Source organism: Sebastes umbrosus, chromosome 13 (assembly GCF_015220745.1).
Source record: "Sebastes umbrosus isolate fSebUmb1 chromosome 13, fSebUmb1.pri, whole genome shotgun sequence".
Classification (NCBI taxonomy): domain Eukaryota; kingdom Metazoa; phylum Chordata; class Actinopteri; order Perciformes; family Sebastidae; genus Sebastes; species Sebastes umbrosus.
The window spans coordinates 6,528,738-6,542,876 of NC_051281.1; the positions used below are offsets into that span (position 1 = coordinate 6,528,738).

Consider the following 14,139-nt stretch of genomic DNA (forward strand, 5'->3'; position numbering starts at 1 on the left):
CACAATACTTCTACCAATAACCCGCCTGATCCAATTTCTACTTTTGAGCCAGACGACACCGGTCTACCAGCAGGAAGACACAGGTCTACTATAGTCAGACAGTATTAGGCTATAGCAGGAGGACAGGATGGTGAGACAGGTCTATTATAGTCAGACAGTATTAGGCTATAGCATGGAGGACAGGATGGTGAGACAGTATTAGGCTATAGCAGGAGGACAGGATGGTGACACAGTATTAGGCTATAGCAGGAGGACAGGATGGTGAGACAGGTCTACTATAGTCAGACAGTATTAGGCTATAGGAGGAGGACAGGATGGTGAGACAGGTCTACTATAGTCAGACAGTATTAGGCTATAGCATGGAGGAGGACAGGATGGTGAGACAGGCAGTGAGACAGACAGTATTAGGCTATAACAGGAGGACAGGATGGTGAGACAGGTCTACTATAGTCAGACAGTATTAGGCTATAACAGGAGGACAGGATGGTGAGACAGGTCTACTATAGTCAGACAGTATTAGGCTATAACAGGAGGACAGGATGGTGAGACAGGTCTACTATAGTCAGACAGTATTAGGCTATAGCATGGAGGAGGACAGGATGGTGAGACAGGTCTACTATAGTCAGACAGTATTAGGCTATAGCATGAGGACAGGATGGTGAGACAGTATTAGGCTATAACAGGAGGACAGGATGGTGAGACAGGTCTACTATAGTCAGACAGTATTAGGCTATAGCATGGAGGAGGACAGGATGGTGAGACAGGCAGTGAGACAGACAGTATTAGGCTATAACAGGAGGACAGGATGGTGAGACAGGTCTACTATAGTCAGACAGTATTAGGCTATAACAGGAGGACAGGATGGTGAGACAGGTCTACTATAGTCAGACAGTATTAGGCTATAGCATGGAGGAGGACAGGATGGTGAGACAGGTCTACTATAGTCAGACAGTATTAGGCTATAGCATGAGGACAGGATGGTGAGACAGTATTAGGCTATAACAGGAGGACAGGATGGTGAGACAGGTCTACTATAGTCAGACAGTATTAGGCTATAGCATGGAGGAGGACAGGATGGTGAGACAGGTCTACTATAGTCAGACAGTATTAGGCTATAGCATGAGGACAGGATGGTGAGACAGTATTAGGCTATAGGAGGAGGACAGGATGGTGAGACAGTATTAGGCTATAGCATGAGGACAGGATGGTGAGACAGGCAGTGAGACAGACAGTATTAGGCTATAGCAGGATGGTGAGACAGACAGATGGCAGGCCCTGCATGTCTGATGATGCTGAATATTATCTTATAAATGGGACTTTGGGGCAAACCCTAAAGGAGGCTGCATATTATAATAGATACAATTAAAAATGATGAAGTCACATTTATAGGATCATATATGATACATTAATTAGAATATACATTATAATAAAAGTGTGTTTCAGCTGCAGGAGGAGCACGCCCCATGGCTGTGTAATGCTATATGAGATGAATGCCACGCCTTGCTTTGCTTGTGTCAAGCTCAGCACGCCTGGCTGGCCTCCTCCTCCTCCTCCTCCTCCTCCTGCAGCACCACCACCACCACCACCACCACCTCCTCCACCACTAGATGCAACATATTCAGGCTGTCAGCCGGCTGCTGCTCCTCAGTCTCCGGACAACCTGCACCATCCAGGCCTGCAGAGAGAGAGAGAGTAGAGTCTGCAGCTCTCTCTCTCTCTGCAGGCCCTGCAGCGTTTAATAAAGCACAACACACACATGCATTCATGCACACAAGGAATAACGTTGCCTGCAGGCAGAAATAAACCTGCATATGAAGTCACCACTGAAATGCATTTAACCAGCTGATGGTCGCTTTCTCTGTCATCCTCCTCCTCCTCCTCCTCCTCCTTCACCTCCTCCTCCTCCTCCTCCACCTCCTCCTCCAGCAGAATCAGAATCAGGCTACTTACTGTTAGCGGTGTCCAGGAGGAGATATTTCTAGGAGACAAACACCGCAGTTGGGAGACAGACAGAGGAGACAGTGTCCCTGTAGAGAAGGAGACCTCCTCGGTGTTGATGGTTCAAGGTTTCTGCAGGTTTTAGTCCCTGGTTTTCACCGACTCCCCTTTCTTTCCCCAGATATCCCAGATTTCCCTGGTTTCCTCTGCTGCTGCTGCCAGACTGAATCACTGAATCACTGAGTCCCAACACACCGCTGACTAACAGCAGGGTCAAGCTGGAGGCAGGGAGGATGAACCACTTCTGGGAGGGACTTTCATAATAAAACTTTACTCACTGCTGCTGTTTTTATTAAAACCCACAAATAAGTAGGTTTTTTTTGACAATAAATGAATGAATAAATAAATTAATAGATGCCAAGAAAAGATCAAATAAAGTAACTTTAAAAAAAAATAAAACACAAAAAATGAATCATCACTGTGGAGCATACAAAATAAAACCCCCACACTTTTCAAATGTATAATATTATTATTATTATTATTATTATTATTATTATTATTATTATTATTGTTATTATTATTATCTTATTATTCTATATTCTAGTATTTTTTGAAGATAAATTAATAAACAATTTAATAAATAAAAGCCAAGAAAAGATCAAATTAAGTAACTTTAAAAAAAAAAAAAAACGCCTACTCATCATTGTGGAGTATACAAAATAAAGCCCTTACCCTTTTCAAATATATAATAATAATAATAATAATAATAATAATAATAATAATAATAATAATATTAATAATAATAATGATAATGATAATGATCATGATAATGATAATGATAATAATAATAATAATCATCATCATCATCATATTTATATTTATATTATATAATATTTTCCTATGGATGCAAAATGAATTTCAGTACAAACTGACAATAAAGTTGTATCGTATCATATAGTATCGTATAATAATAATAATAATAATAATGATACATGTGAAAAGTGTAGGGGCCTTACAAATGTATAATAATAATAGTAATACATTTGAAAAGTGTGGGGGCTTTATTATTATTATTATTATTATTATTATTATTGTACATTCTAGTATTATATTATTAAATTCTGAATTTATTAACATTGTGTTGCTAATTAAGTTCAAGTTCTGTTGTTTTTTACACTGCCATAGACTACTCTTTCATACTTTTCTTATATTCAAATTGTCATTAATATTCTTTACTGATTTCTTTTTTAATGAATGAATGAATGAATGAATGAATGAATGAATGAATTTTTTTTTTTTGTAATAGAAGTATTTTGTTATTGCTTTTTAATCCTGTTCATCAGCTCTTCATCTATCCCTCAGACTTCTCAAGTGACCTCTTGTTTTTAAAAAGACCTCCTTACCTATAATAACCTAAACACCTTATCAACCCCCTACTGAGGAAACACCTATTTTGACAGCAAGTAGTCAACCGGAAATGGGTCTTTTATTGTGAAGCTGAAATCATCTCACTTCCGGTGTTCTAGTTTAATTTGACGCATCCAGCATATTTCTGAAGCTCAACACCGGATCCCAGAAAAACCCAGCGGGAGCGCGCATCCATGATGCCCTGCGCGCTCCTGATGCCTTGTTTCCTGTCCTGCCCAACCAATCAGTCCTGATGAGGTCACTCTATCTTATATATATATATATATATATATAAAATATTTTTTATAAAAAAAAAAAAAAAAAAAGTCTGATGATAAAGAATTCTGAAAAACGACTGAAAAAATGTCTGAAAAATGTCTGAAAAGAAAAGTCAGAAAAATATATAAAAAAAAAAAAAAAAAGTCAGAAAAATGTCCGAAGAAATAAAGTTTGAAAACAAATGTCCCAAAAAAAATTCTGAAAAATATCGGAAGAAATAAAGTCTGGAAAAAAAAAAAAAAAAAAAAAAGTCTGGAAAAAAAAGGTCTGATGAAAAAGAATTCTGAAAAACGACTGAAAAAATGTCTGAAAAATGTCTGAAAAAAAAGTCAGAAAAATGTAAAAAAAAAAAAAAAAGTCAGAAAAATGTCCGAAGAAATAAAGTTTGAAAACAAAAGTCTGGAAAAAAAGTCTGGAAAAAAAGTCTGACAAATATTGGAAGAAATAAAGTCTGAAAAAAAAAAAAAAAAGTCTGATGAAAAAGAATTCTGAAAAACGACTGAAAAAATGTCTGAAAACTGTCTGAAAAGAAAAGTCAGAAAAATGTAAAAAAAAAAAAAAAAAAGTCAGAAAAATGTCCCAAGAAATAAAGTTTGAAAACAAATGTCCCAAAAAAAAGTCTGGAAAAAAGGTGTGGAAAAAAAGTCTGAAAAATATTGGAAGAAATAAAGTCTGAAAAAAAAAAAAAAAAAAAAAAGTCTGGAAAAAAAAAGTCTGATGAAAAAGAATTCTGAAAAACGACTGAAAAAATGTCTGAAAAATGTCTGAAAAGAAAAGTCAGAAAAATATAAAAAAAAAAAAAAGTCAGAAAAATGTCCCAAAAAAAAGTCTGGAAAAAAAGTCTGAAAAATATTGGAAGAAATAAAGTCTGAAAAAAAAAAAAAAAAAAAAAAAGTCTGGAAAAAAAAAGTCTGATGAAAAAGAATTCTGAAAAACGACTGAAAAAATGTCTGAAAAATGTCTGAAAAGAAAAGTCAGAAATATATATAAAAAAAAAAAAAAGTCAGAAAAATGTCCGAAGAAATAAAGTTTGAAAACAAATGTCCCAAAAAAAGTCTGGAAAAAAAGTCTGAAAAATATCGGAAGAAAAAAAGTCAGAAAAAAAAAAAAAAAAAAAAAAAAGTCTGGAAAAAAAAAGTCTGATGAAAAAAGTCTGATGAATAAGAATTCTGAAAACCGACTGACAAAATGTCTGAAAAATGTCTGAAAAAAAGTCAGAAAAATGTCCGAAGAAATAAAGTTTGAAAAAAAATGTCCCAAAAAAAAAGTCTGAAAAATATCGGAAGAAATAAAGTCTGGAAAAAAAAAGTCTGATGAAAAAGAATTCTGAAAAACGACTGAAAAAATGTCTGAAAAATGTCTGAAAAAAAAGTCAGAAAAATGTTGGAAAAAAAGTCCGACAAATGTCGAAAGAAATAAAGTCTGAAAAAAAATGTCCAAAAAAACAGTCTGAAAAAAAAATCTGATGAAAATAGTCTGATGAGAAAGAATTCTGAAAAATGAATGAAAAAATGTCTAAAAAATGTCTTTAAAATGTAAAAAAAAAAAGGTCGGAAAAATGTCGGAAAAAAAGTAAAAAAAATGTAAAAAATAAAAGTCTAAAAAAAATCTGGAAAAAAAAGTCTGAAAAATGTCGGAAGAAATAAAGTCTGAAGAAAAATGTCCAAAAAAAAGGCTGAAATATGTCCTTGGAAAAAAATATCCTTGGAAAAAAAAGTCTCAGAAATGTCGGAAAGAAAGTCTGAAAAATGTCTGAAAAGAAAAGTCTGAAAAATGTAAAAAAAAAAAAAAGTCTGAAAAATTTCGGAAGAAATAAAGTCTGAAAAATGTCGGAAAAAAGACTGAAAAAGTCTTTTTTCCAGACTGAAAAAGTCTGAAAAATGTCGGAAAAAAAAAAAGTCTGAAAAGTGTCCGAAGAAATAAAGTTTGAAAAAAATGTCCCAAAAAAAAAGTCTGGAAAAAAGTCTGAAAAATGTCGGAAGAAATAAAGTCTGAAAAAATAAAATAAAAAAAAAAGTCTGGAAAATAACCACGTTAAAATAATAATATTTATAATTAGATCTCCTTCATCTACCCATTGAAAAAACCCATAATCTATATATAACCTATGCAAATGATTTTCATTTCAGAAGTTTAACAGCTGGGCACAAGATGTCTCCTACTGTACCTCACTGAAAAGTCCATCTCCTCTTCCAACATTGCCAGAGGAATTAAATGTTCAGAAGAAGGCTGTGATATGTAAATAATATAATAATTATATTATAAATAATACAAAATAATTAATAATATATATATAAATAATATATATAAATATATAATAATTTTACATCATTATTATTTATTTATTTATTATTATTATTATTATTATTATTATTATTATTATTATTATTAATAATAATAATAATAATAATAATAATATATAATAATCAACTATAGCAAGTTTTGTCTTACAGCTTTTTTGGCATTATATTTAATAATAATATTCCAAAATGATGTTAAATTGCATGTTTGCTGCCCTCTTGTAGTGATAACAAGGAACTGCTAAATTAGTAAAGGTAACGTCAATGCAGACATTATAGTGTACTAACACTTCCGGTCGATCATTTCAAAATAAAACTTTTAAAATACACAGAAGTGTAGTTACTCTTTGTCACTGTGGGAGGGCAGTGTGTAGTCATGGCGATGGTTGGCCATAAATAATAATAACATGACAAATACACGATATTTAGTGTATTTATTTGGCTATAAAGAGTATTTTTAGGCATTATTTTGTACACATAAAGGAAAAGAAGCACAACATCCCAATAGTGTTTTCCTTTGTATTTCCCATATTGTGTTGACAAGAAGATGCAAGGGATTAACAATAAATCACTGCTGTTAAATCTAAGGTAAAAGACAAAATAATATGCTTTATAAAAACATAAAATAATAATTGATTATTTATTGAAAACATGCTCATTAACAGAGAAACAAACAGAAAAATAGACAAATAAAAAAAAGAAGATAAAACAAAAATAATTACACATACATTTCATGTTTTATGATATACATCATGTTATTCAAAATAAAATGCCTACTGGTTGTGTATTTAAAATCACCAGTGTTTATTGCCCTCTAGTGGTCACTGTGAAGAACTGCAATATTAAATTCATCAAGTTAGCATCAATGCAGCCATGTTAACATACTGACACTTCTGGGAAATGTACACTTTCTTTGCACATTATATGATGCAAGGCTTTATATTAATTTATAATAAAGTATATATTGAAAATACAGATATTATTATGAACATATAAATGTCTTATTATTGATACTTGTGACCACTGAAGGGCATTAAAACTCGGGATATTAAATACACAAGTCAAGTTATTTACCTAAAGTCAACCTTAATCAACCTTAAACATACTCGGATGTGTAGTTGTGGTCACTGTGGGAGGGCAGAGTGCAGTCATGGCAATGATTGTCCATAAGCAATAATAACATGACAAAAACACAATATTTAGTGTCGTTATTTAACCCTCTGAGACCCACAATAGAGCCATTTTTGTCTTTTTTTAGGGGGATACAGGGGGTCTTTAGGGGGAGATAGCAGGTCAACAATAGATGTCACATATCAATCAATCAATCAATCAATCAAGTTTTATTTATATAGCACCTTTCAAACAAGTCAAATGCAATTCAAAGTGCTGTACAGACGATTGACAAAAATGTAGAATGTTACAAATGGATTTAGAGACTAATGCACACCAAAAAAAACAATATACAAGTTCACTTAATAAGAGAGTAATAAAAGATGGGTACAAAATATAGTAAAATAAACACTATAATGATGATGATAAATAAAATAAGTATAAACAATAAAACCACAAACTTATAAAATTATAGAACATTACATAAAAGCCAGACTAAATAGATGGGTTTTCAGTTTCCGTTTAAAAATATCAATATTTTCAGCTCCTCTCAGTTCCTCTGGAAGGTTGTTCCATAAACCATAAACCAAAAGCATTTCTGCAAGGTAGTCTGGTGCAAGGCCATGTAGTGCCTTATAAACTAATAAAAGAAAGAAGTGGTGTACATCACCTGAAAGCTGAGAACCTGAAGATTAATTTGAGATGTAGCTTAGCACTGTGTGTCAAGTTGTTCTAATCATAAATCAGGAATAAACATTAATTAATGAATGAATTAAAATAAACTGTAACTGTATATAAGGGTTTAGAACATGGAAGTATATGATGGTCATTCCCATGCTCTATTACGTCTGTGTATGTTATTGCAGCAATCTTTGGGTCGATACCATTTGAGGTCAGAGGTCAAGGGACCCCTTTGAAAATGGGCATGCAAGTTTTTCCTCGCCAAGATTTAGCCTTTAGAGTGTTATTTAGCCTCCTTCCCAACACGCTAGCATGACATGCATGTTTTTCTAGTTTCATGTGATATCTGTACCTTCACTCTGGTATATTTGAAGGGTCCTGTCCACCCTGATCCTTCGGCCTCTGCAACTTTTTCAAGTCAAGTCTAGACCGTTTGTTGTTCCATATAAATAGATTACATAATTTGTCAAATTGTTTCGTGGCTGAACTTTTAATATAAATAACCCTCATCAATTTATTTTGAGCCTTTCGCAGTTTGCTTTTGAAGTGTTGTGATAATCCGGTATACCAGGATAACTTTGAACTTCAGGGTGCTTTTCAATATGCTAAAGTGTCTCCTTAATTCCTTTCCTCGCCTCCTCTTCTTGCATCATAGTCCCGCCCACGGGAGACGCGAGCAGGGTAGCCGAGGAAGAGATGCGAGGAGAGAGGAGTCAACAAATGAGACATCCTTTGCCTCGGAGCCGTCATTTTAGCTTTATATCTGTCAGCCGCCTGGGCCTGTTTATATTTTGAAGATCCTCACTGAGAGTATTCTCAACTACCGGCTTAGGAAGTTTTTGTTTTGTGTTGTTGTGAGGGTGTTGAATCCTACAGCAGAACAGTGGTTGCCAGCAGAGAGGAAGGAAGAGGGGGTGATGAAGGATAAAGTGCAGCTCTAAACCACAAACACCCCACTTGTGTGTGTCTGTGTGTAGGTGTTGACTTTTCACTGTACATTTATCCGAAGATAACTTAAGTTTAAAACCTCAACCACAGCTTTTCACCACCTTGAGGTTTCAGTAGAAAGAGATTCCACGTCAGATAAAAGATTTCATTTTCCATGATCTCAAAGTGGGGAGCCTCAGATTAAACATAAAGAGAGACAAGCAGACAGATGACATCATCTGGATGTGCAGTCGGTTGAAGCGGGACGTCCCCTGTTGGCTCACAATAGATAGATGACGGAAATAGGAATTTAAGTTTTTCCACCGAGTCCTATGTGGAACATAACATCTTTAAATTATAAAAACAAAATCATTTGTTCACACTGTAAATGTGTGTGTGTGGTTTCACAGCCTCACACAGGAAGTTTCTATGTTCATATAAAACGCTTTAATATTAAACGCTTAGGGAAAGTGCTGTGGGAGTGGTGACGTAGCTTTGAGAGCGAAAAGACGCACACAGGGCGAGCAGGTGGGGAGGTGGAGGGGTCTAACAAACATAAGGCTTTCATCCAGGAGACTGCTGTTCGTGTCCCGTATGTCACGTTTAATTTTCATGTTACAATCAGCTGTTAGTTCGTGTCCTCCGTTCACAACTTTTAGTGTCATTTCACTGCACAAACGTCGTAGTTTTAAGCCCAACCATGTAGTATTTTACTAAACCTAATTATAGTGGTTTTATTGTCTGAATCTAAGCACGTGTTTTTGTTTAGCTCACAACATTAAGCACCTGTTTACTGCGTCAGTATATGACGAGTTGGGATGAGAACACGTTGACTGTGCTGTGCAGATTTTTGAAAACTATTTGTCAGTATAAGTAAAATTCTGCTCTCTTTCTCTGTGTTGTTTTCTCTCAGAGGAAGATGAAGAGACTTGATGAGGATACAAACCAGTATGTCAACGCCTGCAAAAGTTGACAACAGATTGAGGCAATTATAAAGACATAATCACAGCTATTAAAGGTGTGAATGTTATGTGAAACCTCTCAGTTCAAGACTATAGTTTATGTATGGAGTCTGGTAGAAGAGGTAGTGACGATGATAATGATTAAATTACAAATATTTAAATTTCAAATGGAAAATGATATCAAACTACATGAAAAAAGAAGGCATTAAACATAGGGTTGCTGCAGTAGAAAGCAATGTGCTGCACAAAACAGAGATCTTAAGACGAGGCACGAAACACGCAAAAAAACTGACACTTGATAAGAAAAAAACTTGGATGATCCCACACCGGTTGCAATTCCAATTGCAGCTCAAGAGTCAAAAAAGCAAAAGTGATTGAGTGATAAATAAATTACAAGTTTTTTGCAATGTTATGTTTAAATATGCAAATGATGCATTACCTTATGAAATATGCGCTAATTTGCATAAATGTCCAGAACAGAAATGTGAACATTGGATAAAGCCATGTTCAAAATTCTTGTTTCATGTTGTTGACATATTAGAGTCAAAGGTTTTTACAGAGGGGATTTTGGATATCTCTTTTTATCACTCCATAAATCAGAAAATAATATCACCACCATAAAGAAAATCTATTTTATGTTTTTAGGAATAAAATGTTGTATAAATCACGCTATGAATGATATATGAACAAACCCCTCTGTAAAAACCTTCAGAATATAGATAGGAATGAAACTGGAAAGTTTGATGAATGTAAAAACTAATGTTGAGAAAACAGCCTTTAAAGATATGGATTATAAAATGCATACATTTTGCAAGACACTACTAAGTGAATAGGATAAAAATCTTTAACTAACAGAATCACCATGAAATGTCCCCAGTTGATTACTGACATTAAGACAATTATTTTTTTGTATTACAAGTTTTCTGAAATGTTATGTTTAAATATGCAAATGAGGCATTATCTTATGATAACTTTGGGTGAATTTAGGAGAAATGTACAGACACAAGAAGACGAAGTAGTAAAATAAAAACCTAAATGTGTATTTTTCTTTCCACTAGTCTGAAAGAAGTTATTGTTGTTATGGAAGCAAAATAGTCCAAAATCTCAAAATGTTTTGGCCTGGGTTGTCTCCCCTCACTTTACTGGGTTACTGAAACAGACCTCAGCTCATATTTTGGGTTTGCAAACTGAGAAAGCTGAGACAGTTACCGTTTTAAACCCGATGTTTTCTGGGACCATCCACATACAGACCTCTTATATACTGGAAAAACAAAGTTTGAAAACTTGTGTTTGGTGGATTATTTCTCTGTCGTTACAATGCTAATGGTCATTGTATTTTACATTGTTGGAAAGCCTGTTTATTTACCTTCGCAATGATGTCCCACTTGTAAGGATCATGCATTTGTGGGATGAGCAGCACAGCTGATTATGTGGGTAGCGCCCAAGAAAAAATTGCCAAAATGCTCCGTCAATGGTAAACAGTGTGTTCTCCTGTTGGTATTGACTCTTGTTTTGAGTTGTTTGGTGGATTGGATGATTGAACTCTATCAGTAACAAGGAACAAACAAGACATATTGGCTATTTTACACTTTATTCATTTAATACACCGTCAGGAGCCTCAGTAGTGGTGGAAGATCCATACGCAGCCACAACAGCCTGGCACCTCCTCCTCATGCTGGTCACCAACCGGGTCACACGTTGCTGTGGGATGGCGTTCCATTCCTCAACCAGGATTCGTTGCAGGTCAGCCAGCGTGGTTGTGTTGGTCACTCTAACACGTACAGCATGCCCAAGCTGATCCCACAAGTTGAATTGGGTTGAGGTCTGGACTCTTGGCAGGCCGTTCCATTCTCTCTACTCCCACATTGTGGAGGTAGTCTGTGATAACCCTGGCTCTGTGGGGGCGAGCGTTGTTTCTTGGAGGATGAAGTTAGGTCCCAGATTGTGGAGGTATGGGATCGCCACTGGCTGCAGAATCTCATCCTGATATCTCACTGCATTGAGATGGCCTTCAATGATGACAAGCCTTGTTTTGCCAGTGAGGGAGATGCCGCCCCACATCATGACACTGCCTCCACCAAAAGCTGTTACTCGATCGGTTCAACAATCAGCATAGCGTTCTCCATGTCGTCTCTATACTTTGACCCTGCCGTCCAACTTTCGCAGACAGAACCTGGACTCATCACTGAACATGACATTCCCCCACATGTTCAGGTTCCATTGTCTGTGTTGTCGACACCAGAGCAAACGGGCCTGACGGTGAAGGGTAGTCATTGCAGGCTTCCTGGTAGTCTTATGAGAATACACTGTTTAGAGCATTTTGGCAAAATTTTCTTGGGCGCTACCCACATAATCAGCTGTGCTGCTCATCCCACAAATGCATGATCCTTACAAGTGGGACATCATTGCGAAGGTAAATAAACAGGCTTTCCAACGATGTAAAATACAATGACCATTAGCATTGTAACAACAGAGAAATAATCCACCAAACACAAGTTTCCAAACTTTGTTTTTCCAGTTTAGTTTGACATATAGTGCTTTCAGTGAGTTGGACTGTGTTTTTCCAGAGTTCTGGCTGTAAAGATGAAATGTTTATGATATTGTATTCTGTCTTATTTTGGTATTAATTGCAGGCATTATTAAATATTTTAGATAAATTGATATTTTAATCATTCTATATTGAAAAACTATAACTTAAATATGTTTATGTAAAAATCTTGTGCTCTTTAGTCGTCGTAATTTTGTGATTTAAAAAAAGTGTATTTGAGTAGTTATGTGCTGGTGCAGTGAAAATGGATTGAATCATGTGGTTACAGCGAGATATGAGTCATTTTCTTTCATGGTTAGTCAAATTACATCTTGAATAGTTCAGACATGTCTCATGCATAAGCCGATTTACCGAGAAATTTTGTAGATGATGAAAATGCCGATTGTGTGTGATAATATGCAAGTAGTCAGTATTCAGAATAACTGCTCTCCTGCCTCTGCAGGAAGTGAACAGATCACTCAGAAAAGAGAACAATGGAACAATATATATATTGACCTTTCTTGAGATTTGATGGTATTTTAATATAAGATGAGATAAGATATTCCTTTATTAGTTCCACAGTGGGGAAATTTACAGTGTACAGCAGCAAAGGGGATAGTGCAGAAAACAAGAAGCATCAGTAAAAAAAAAAAAAAAAAAGATACAAAACAGTAAAACAAAAAAGCAAAAACAAAAGTGAAACAAAATATGAACAATTTACCTTTCAAATAATTTAATTATTATTTATTTTATATGAAAATGAGACAAAGAGCCTGAATAGTCTCTTTCTCATCCCTGTTAAAAGCAGGAGGCAGATGAAATGTACTGGGAGAGAGAGGGTGTCTTTGAGGATAGTGAAGTTTATATCATTGAAGAACCACAAAGTGCATCACCTAAAAATCACCTCATATTTTAATATACACCCCAAAAATGCTGTCAATCTGTACAACCAGGCAACTACATCTGTTGCCTTATCTTGTTGTTACTTATTGCACATTGTAGAGACATTAATGTAAATACGGAAATAAATTATTTGAAGTAATTGTCCTCTTGATACCGCAGAAGAAATTAGATGATTGAGGTTCTTCTTTAATAATGCTTTGGTGGCAAAGTAGTTGGACAGTGAGAGATAAACTTCAACGCTGGGAGAGTGAAAACACAGAGTATGAAAAGGCTGTAACATACGTCCTTTTACTCTCTCACAGAGGAAGCAAAATTCCTTATTTCTCTGAGACTAAAGCAGGTTTCACAACCTTTTCTGGATCCTTTTCCAAATTCTCCTGACTTTGAACGGGAAGTTGTCGAGTAAATTTGAGTATGGGATGATTACGTATAATTTTTAAGAGCATGAAGGCAGCTACTAGAGTTGTTCCGATACGATATCAGTAACAGAAATGCGGCCAATATTGCCCCATTACCGTAATTTATTAACCCAGAAAAAAATCCACTTGTGAATTGATTTCCACTGGAAATCAATTCATGGCTGCCACTGGCAACTATTGTTTTTTATCACGATGGTATCGTATTGTTACTCGGTATCAGACGATCGCGCAAGGTCAAGTATTGGAATCGATATCGAGAAGGAAAATATGGAATCGGAACATCTCTAGCAGCTACATGCAAGTTTCATATACAAGAAAATAAACTTTTTTCTAGCCTTGCTAGTTAGCTCTAAATGCTTTCGCTCTCATTCATAGTATTACAGCACGGCTTTATGGAACTTTATTTGTCTTGGCTGGGCAACTGCAGCAGCAGGAAACGAAACTTCAGAGTTCATAGAGTTATAGATACATTTTGCTCTATGATAACTCCGTGTTAATGGGGAACTTTTAACGTCAGACGAGCACATGCTTTGTTTAAACTAATGAAATCAGCTTCATGTGGTGAATTTTCCGCACAAGTGCAGACAGACTGACTGACTTTTGCTGCTGCAGCCTCTGCACTTCATGCTAAAACAATGCTGCATACTCCATACTGAAACAATGACAGCAGCAAAAATATAAACCAC

At 35.3% G+C, this 14,139-nt stretch overlaps 1 protein-coding gene across 4 annotated transcripts in view; it reads right to left on the reverse strand.

Annotated features, from left to right (window-relative positions):
* The window catches only part of LOC119500226 (ras-associated and pleckstrin homology domains-containing protein 1-like), a 68,694-nt gene extending 66,490 nt beyond the window's left edge, over positions 1-2,204 (reverse strand). For all 4 annotated transcript variants that reach the window (XM_037789858.1, XM_037789857.1, XM_037789854.1 and 1 more), the window contains exon 1: positions 1,951-2,204. The gene's annotated coding sequence lies outside the window, so the exon portion shown is untranslated. The remainder of the gene's footprint in view (positions 1-1,950) is intronic.
* Between the last annotated feature and the right edge of the window lie 11,935 nt (positions 2,205-14,139).